Here is a 6,808-nt window from a genome sequence, read left to right as displayed (position 1 = left end):
GGTTTTCCCTGAGAAGGTCAGTCGCTGTTTGTGTTTGCAGGGGAAGCATAAATGGTGACTATGTTACAGCACTGTTCTTTGTCTTTATTATTAGGAAGTCCAGGCAGATAGCTGCAGCCAAGGCCAAGTGTGCCAGGTGAGCAGTGGACAGAAGCAGTTGTTCTCGCACAGGTCTCAGTTTCTGGTGCACCTCTAACCATCCGTTCTCATTTGCATGCTTTAGGCCATCCACTCGGCGTACGCTAAGCCCATGTCATCAGGTGGCGGACGGACCGGGTTTCCTGCACTCGTGAGCCCTCCGGAAGCATGACGGGACCCCGTGATGAAGCCCACGCATCTTGTATTTCAAGGTCCCGTCTGGGTAGCTCACGGGAACGGCCGAGGAGCTGCGGTGAGTCGGGGAGGTAGGGAGGAGGAGCGGGGGTCCACTCCAGTTTCAGCCGTGCCCAGTCACCTTGTCTCCACTTAACCTAGGCGTACCTCGTGACGGCAGCGTCGGCCTCGGAGCACGGCCGAAGCGTGCGGCCCGAACGCCAGGGCTCTCTTAGGAGAAGGTGAGTAGCAGAATTGTCAGGTTTTAGCCCATGTGCTGTTAAGATTGTGCACTGATGTTTCCTTTTCTTTGTCTTGGCAGACGAAGAGATAAGAGCCTGGTGACAGCTGGAACTTCCCAGACGGGGAGGTGGCCTTCTTTTGCACTCGACAGGGATTTGCACGCCCAGAAGTGTGCAAGATAAGTCGAGGGCTACGACCCACTGAGGGGAGGGAAGCGGGGTGCTGGCTTGGGACTGCCCGGAAGGGATTTTTGAGTCTGCTTTGGAGATGGGGATGTCTAAGAAGTGTCTCCTTAGGCCACCTAAAGGGAAAGCGTCTCTTTTGATCTCAGCGCTGAGGTGCGCAGGGCAGAGCAGTTCCGGTGTGGGTCGTGTCACTTGTCTCTTGTGCATTCTGTGTTGTTTGGGTCCGTCACGTCACTTGTCTTTTTTTACCTTAGCTGTCTGAGGGTCATCTTGGCATCTGTGATCTTTGCGTTCCTCGGCCCGGCCCCAACGCCACAGGCCTTTTGACTCGGGAGTCCCGACAGGCATCGCAGTGGTATCTGTCTTTAGAAGCATCCGGTCGGATGTCTTTGAAGGTCTCGTTCTGAGCGGTAGCGACAGCCGCACGCCCCAAGGATCCATTATAGCGGCTTAGGACTCGTGAGAACGCCAAGCTAGGTAGCTCATTCTTACCGTAGGCTTTTCAGGCATCCGCTTGTGCAGTTCTCGGAAGACATCGTTTTCTTAGCATCTTCTTCCTGCAGGGTTCTTTGAGCCTCATCGGCTCCGAGCCGTCCGTCTCCCCTAGGTCATCTCGTTCCGCAATCTCTCTGTCCTCGCGGGCATTTTTCTCGCCAAGAGATTTTTCTCCTTGTGGCGTCCCCTCGTTTGTCGTGTCCTGTCCTGTGTCACGGGTGTCTGCACATATTTGTCCCGGAGCTGCTCTGTCCTGCTGCATAGCCTGGTGTAATTGCACAAGTCCTGGAGACCTGCAATTTGGAATGGGGGATGTAGTTGTATTCTAGATGGTATTCCTAGATTCACACAGGATGCTGGGACCTGTTAAGTTATCCTACAGTTGTTTGAATTTTCTCCTAACTTTCTTTCAGATGCAGACATTTAAGATCTGTGGCAGAGCGCCCCTCCTGGGTCAGGGGGTTTTCCCTGAGAAGGTCAGTCGCTGTTTGTATTTGCAGGGGAAGCATACATGGTGACTATGTTACAGCACTGTTCTTTGTCTTTATTATTAGGAAGTCCAGGCAGATAGCTGCAGCCAAGGCCAAGTGTGCCAGGTGAGCAGTGGACAGAAGCAGTTGTTCTCGCACAGGTCTCAGTTTCTGGTGCACCTCTAACCATCCGTTCTCATTTGCGTGCTTTAGGCCATCCACTCGGCGTACGCTAAGCCCATGTCATCAGGTGGCGGACGGACCGGGTTTCCTGCACTCGTGAGCCCTCCGGAAGTATGACGGGACCCCGTGATGAAGCCCACGCATCTTGTATTTCAAGGTCCCGTCTGGGTAGCTCACGGGAACGGCCGAGGAGCTGCGGTGAGTCGGGGAGGTAGGGAGGAGGAGAGGGGGTCCACTCCAGTTTCAGCCGTGCCCAGTCACCTTGTCTCCACTTAACCTAGGCGTACCTCGTGACGGCAGCGTCGGCCTCGGAGCACGGCCGAAGCGTGCGGCCCGAACGCCAGGGCTCTCTTAGGAGAAGGTGAGTAGCAGAATTGTCAGGTTTTAGCCCATGTGCTGTTAAGATTGTGCACTGATGTTTCCTTTTCTTTGTCTTGGCAGACGAAGAGATAAGAGCCTGGTGACAGCTGGAACTTCCCAGACGGGGAGGTGGCCTTCTTTTGCACTCGACAGGGATTTGCACGCCCAGAAGTGTGCAAGATAAGTCGAGGGCTACGACCCACTGAGGGGAGGGAAGCGGGGTGCTGGCTTGGGACTGCCCGGAAGGGATTTTTGAGTCTGCTTTGGAGATGGGGATGTCTAAGAAGTGTCTCCTTAGGCCACCTAAAGGGAAAGCGTCTCTTTTGATCTCAGCGCTGAGGTGCGCAGGGCAGAGCAGTTCCGGTGTGGGTCGTGTCACTTGTCTCTTGTGCATTCTGTGTTGTTTGGGTCTGTCACGTCACTTGTCTTTTTTTACCTTAGCTGTCTGAGGGTCATCTTGGCATCTGTGATCTTTGCGTTCCTCGGCCCGGCCCCAACGCCACAGGCCTTTTGACTCGGGAGTCCCGACAGGCATCGCAGTGGTATCTGTCTTTAGAAGCATCCGGTCGGATGTCTTTGAAGGTCTCGTTCTGAGCGGTAGCGACAGCCGCACGCCCCAAGGATCCATTATAGCGGCTTAGGACTCGTGAGAACGCCAAGCTAGGTAGCTCATTCTTACCGTAGGCTTTTCAGGCATCCGCTTGTGCAGTTCTCGGAAGACATCGTTTTCTTAGCATCTTCTTCCTGCAGGGTTCTTTGAGCCTCATCGGCTCCGAGCCGTCCGTCTCCCCTAGGTCATCTCGTTCCGCAATCTCTCTGTCCTCGCGGGCATTTTTCTCGCCAAGAGATTTTTCTCCTTGTGGCGTCCCCTCGTTTGTCGTGTCCTGTCCTGTGTCACGGGTGTCTGCACATATTTGTCCCGGAGCTGCTCTGTCCTGCTGCATAGCCTGGTGTAATTGCACAAGTCCTGGAGACCTGCAATTTGGAATGGGGGATGTAGTTGTATTCTAGATGGTATTCCTAGATTCACACAGGATGCTGGGACCTGTTAAGTTATCCTACAGTTGTTTGAATTTTCTCCTAACTTTCTTTCAGATGCAGACATTTAAGATCTGTGGCAGAGCGCCCCTCCTGGGTCAGGGGGTTTTCCCTGAGAAGGTCAGTCGCTGTTTGTATTTGCAGGGGAAGCATACATGGTGACTATGTTACAGCACTGTTCTTTGTCTATTATTAGGCAGTCCAGGCAGATAGCTGCAGTCAAGGCCAAGTGTGCCAGGTGAGCAGTGGACAGAGGCAGTTGTTCTTGCACAGGTCTCAGTTTCTGGTGAAAGTCTAAGCATCCCCTTTTTTTTTTTTTTTATTTTTTTATTTTAGGCAGTCCTGTTGCGAGATGTCTCTGATCCCAGGTGTCTGAGGCCAGGTGGGTGCAAGCTTAAGGTGTAGGTGGGCGTACTTGTCGGGTCAGGTTGGTGGTCTTTTCTTAGTATCTCAGTGTGGTTTTTTTTGCTTTGTTTCTTTGCAGGTGTCATTGCTGCTCTAGGCGTGTGAAGGAACAGAGTCAAGCGGGTGAGTCGGCATTTAGGCAGGGTGACTCATAGGTGACCGTTATGCGGCAGCACGCTAAGCCTGTACCTTTTCCTTTTGTAGGTATCCTCCTGGCAGCCTGTTGAGTCGCATCAAGATTTCAGGTGAGCCGGGGCAGCGGTGCGTCAGAGTTCCGGGGATTCCTCTTTTGCAGGGCGCTAGTTGCATTTTCTGTTTTGTCTTAGGTACCGTGAGGAGGCGCATAGCTGAAGTTTGGAAACGGCAGCACCGAAGCGGACGTAGAGAACGCGTCGCCGTCCACGTCCGGCTGACGATGGATTTTGTCCGGTCGTCTTGCAAAAGCTAAGTGTCGGGGCCAGTAGGTGGGAGAAGGGGAAAAACCTTTACTATCACAGGAGACAATTAGATGTTAGCTTAGAGGAGAGGCCCATAGTGGGACGGGCCCCTCGGAAGCAGAGGGAGAGGGTTTCTCCTCAGCCTCACCAGAGTCTTCGCCGGGCAGGGCAGTTCTGATCCATCTTCGCGTCCTCGCGAGGTTTGCGTCGGCGGCCTTCTTCGACTCTCGACATCGTCGTGGATCTTTTCACCCGAGGAGCCCGCCTTCACGTCCGGAGCTCTAGCCACGGTCACGCCGTAGTCATCGCTTTCTTGTCTAGGCCTACTGAGCTTCTTAGGCTTCCTCTTAAGTCCTTTGGCACTAACATCTTGAAAGGAGTTAAATTTCATCATCACATGCTATTGCCCTAGGGCTTTCTTTCCTTTGGCATCATCGGCCTATGACTCATCTTGGACTAGCAATCTTGGGTCCATAAGGTGGAACTGGCAGGCAGTTTCCACTCGTGTCTGTGTTATGTCGTCCGTGTCTGTGTTATGTCGTCCGTGTCTGTGTTATGTCGTCCGTGTCTGTGTTATGTCGTCCGTGTCTGTGTTATGTCGTCCGTGTCCATTGATTTCTGCGTCATAGGCCTTTGTTACATCTCGAGGCTTTATCGGCATTGTTCTCTGCCGTATCGGCCATATTTTACTCGTGTACCTTCCTGGATATCGCTTATTCCGGCATCGTTACATTTTTACTTTTTGAGACGGGAAGAAGTACAGGAGACGTTCTCATCCATCTTCCTTCTCACCTTTGGTAGCGCCTTCTCTTCACATGCTATTCTCTCGGACTTCTAGAGGGAGCATATTAGACCCTCATCACCTGACCGCAGTAGTTCCGTAGCTTGCGCCTTCTCAAAGGGTATAGGGCTCAACAATTAATCTTCCGGAGAGTTACGTCAAGTCCTCGCTTATATTGTATCTACGTCGGCATATATTGTACGTGCTTAGGTTGTACCTACCTATGTTGGCTTATACTGTATGTGCTTATATTGTATGTACTTATGTCGTATGTACCTATGTCGGTTTATATTGTATGTACTTATACTGTATGTACCTACGTTGGCTTATATTGTGCATATATTGTATGTACCTACCTTGGCTTATGTTGTACACGCCTCTGTCGCGCCACTTACGATCGGAGCTGCCCTGCCCAGGCACGTAGTCACGGTTAGGTAGAGCAGTTATAAAACTTTACAGTTTCATCTGTCTTCTATGGGGGTTTTGGGTACAAAATTTATGGGCCCGGAGCGGGAACAGCTCCTAGCCGTCAGATAGTCACTCGTCGACCGCCCTCCCGTCGTCTCTGTCGTCTCGCAGGTCCCCCGGATCCCTACACGTTATCCCGGAATCTACCGCCGGACATCGAAGAGCCGCGGTCAGAAGACGCGTCGAAGCGTCAACGTAGCGTTTCAAGTAAGGGTCGCGGTCAGCGTGTAAGCGGAAGAGCTGTGCGAGAGAGCGTGATTGTCCGTGTCTGTCTGTGAGAGCTTGTGTCTGCAGGTGTGAGTGTGTGTCGACCGGTTCTAACCTTGTGCGTATGGCCTTTGCCTTTCAGGTTTTTCAGCTCATTTTTAAATTTAGAATAAAAAATCCCCAGCCGGGGGGTTTTTTTTTTTTTTCCCCCCGGCTGGGTTTTTTTTTTCCTCGGTCCCCGCCGGTCCGCGAGGCGACGTTCATCGCCAAAGTTGGGAGGCGGACCGTCCCGGGACCGGGGGTTTTCGTCAGGCAGGAGGATTTTTTCGGAGGCTCCCGGGAACCACGTTCCCGAGGAGCGTCGTGCAGGCGTGTCGACGGCCGGGGGTTAGGGGAGCGGTTGAGACGAGAGCGAGGGTGGGTTTGTGGGTAAGCTGAAGGAGGGCTCCGTGTGCGTGTGTTTGTGTGCGTGTGGACCGGTTCTAACCTTGTGCGTATGGCCTTTGCCTTTCAGGTTTTTCAGCTCATTTTTAAATTTAGAATAAAAAAATCCCCCAGCCGGGGGGTTTTTTTTTTTTTTTCCCCCCGGCTGGGTTTTTTTTTCCTCGGTCCCGGCCGGTCCGCGAGGTGACGTTCATCGCCAAAGTTGGGAGGCGGGACCGTCCCGGGACCGGGGTTTTTCGTCAGGCAGGAGGATTTTTTCGGAGGCTCCCGGGAACCACGTTCCCGAGGAGCGGTCGTGCAGGCGTGTCGACGGCCGGGGGGTTAGGGGAGCGGTTGAGACGAGAGCGAGGGTGGGTTTGTGGGTAAGCTGAAGGAGGGCTCCGTGCGTGTGTGTTTGTGTGTGTGGTGCGTGTGGACCGGTTCTAACCTTGTGCGTATGGCCTTTGCCTTTCAGGTTTTTCAGCTCATTTTTAAATTTAGAATAAAAAATTCCCCAGCCGGGGGGTTTTTTTTTTTTTTCCCCCCGGCTGGGTTTTTTTTTTCCTCGGTCCCGGCCGGTCCGCGAGGCGAAGTTCATCGCCAAAGTTGGGAGGCGGACCGTCCCGGGACCGGGGTTTTCGTCAGGCAGGAGGATTTTTTCGGAGGCTCCCGGGAACCACGTTCCCGAGGAGAGCGTCGTGCAGGCGTGTCGACGGCCGGGGGTTAGGGGAGCGGTTGAGACGAGAGCGAGGGTGGGTTTGTGGGTAAGCTGAAGGAGGGCTCCGTGCGTGTGTGTTTGTG

The 6,808-nt window shown here is 53.3% G+C and overlaps 1 long non-coding RNA gene across 1 annotated transcript; it reads left to right on the top strand.

Annotated features, from left to right (window-relative positions):
* Window positions 1-3,784: 3,784 nt before the first annotated feature.
* On the top strand, window positions 3,785-4,091 carry LOC128816981 (uncharacterized). The gene is made up of 3 exons (XR_008440062.1): window positions 3,785-3,814; window positions 3,896-3,936; window positions 4,018-4,091. It is a non-coding gene; the product is annotated as an uncharacterized LOC128816981 (long non-coding RNA).
* Window positions 4,092-6,808: the final 2,717 nt, after the last annotated feature.

Source organism: Vidua macroura, chromosome 19, assembly GCF_024509145.1.
Source record: "Vidua macroura isolate BioBank_ID:100142 chromosome 19, ASM2450914v1, whole genome shotgun sequence".
In the NCBI taxonomy this organism is placed as follows: Eukaryota; Metazoa; Chordata; class Aves; order Passeriformes; family Viduidae; genus Vidua; species Vidua macroura.
The sequence above is the reverse complement of the archived record's forward strand: the minus strand, read 5'-3'. Positions and strand labels throughout refer to the sequence as shown.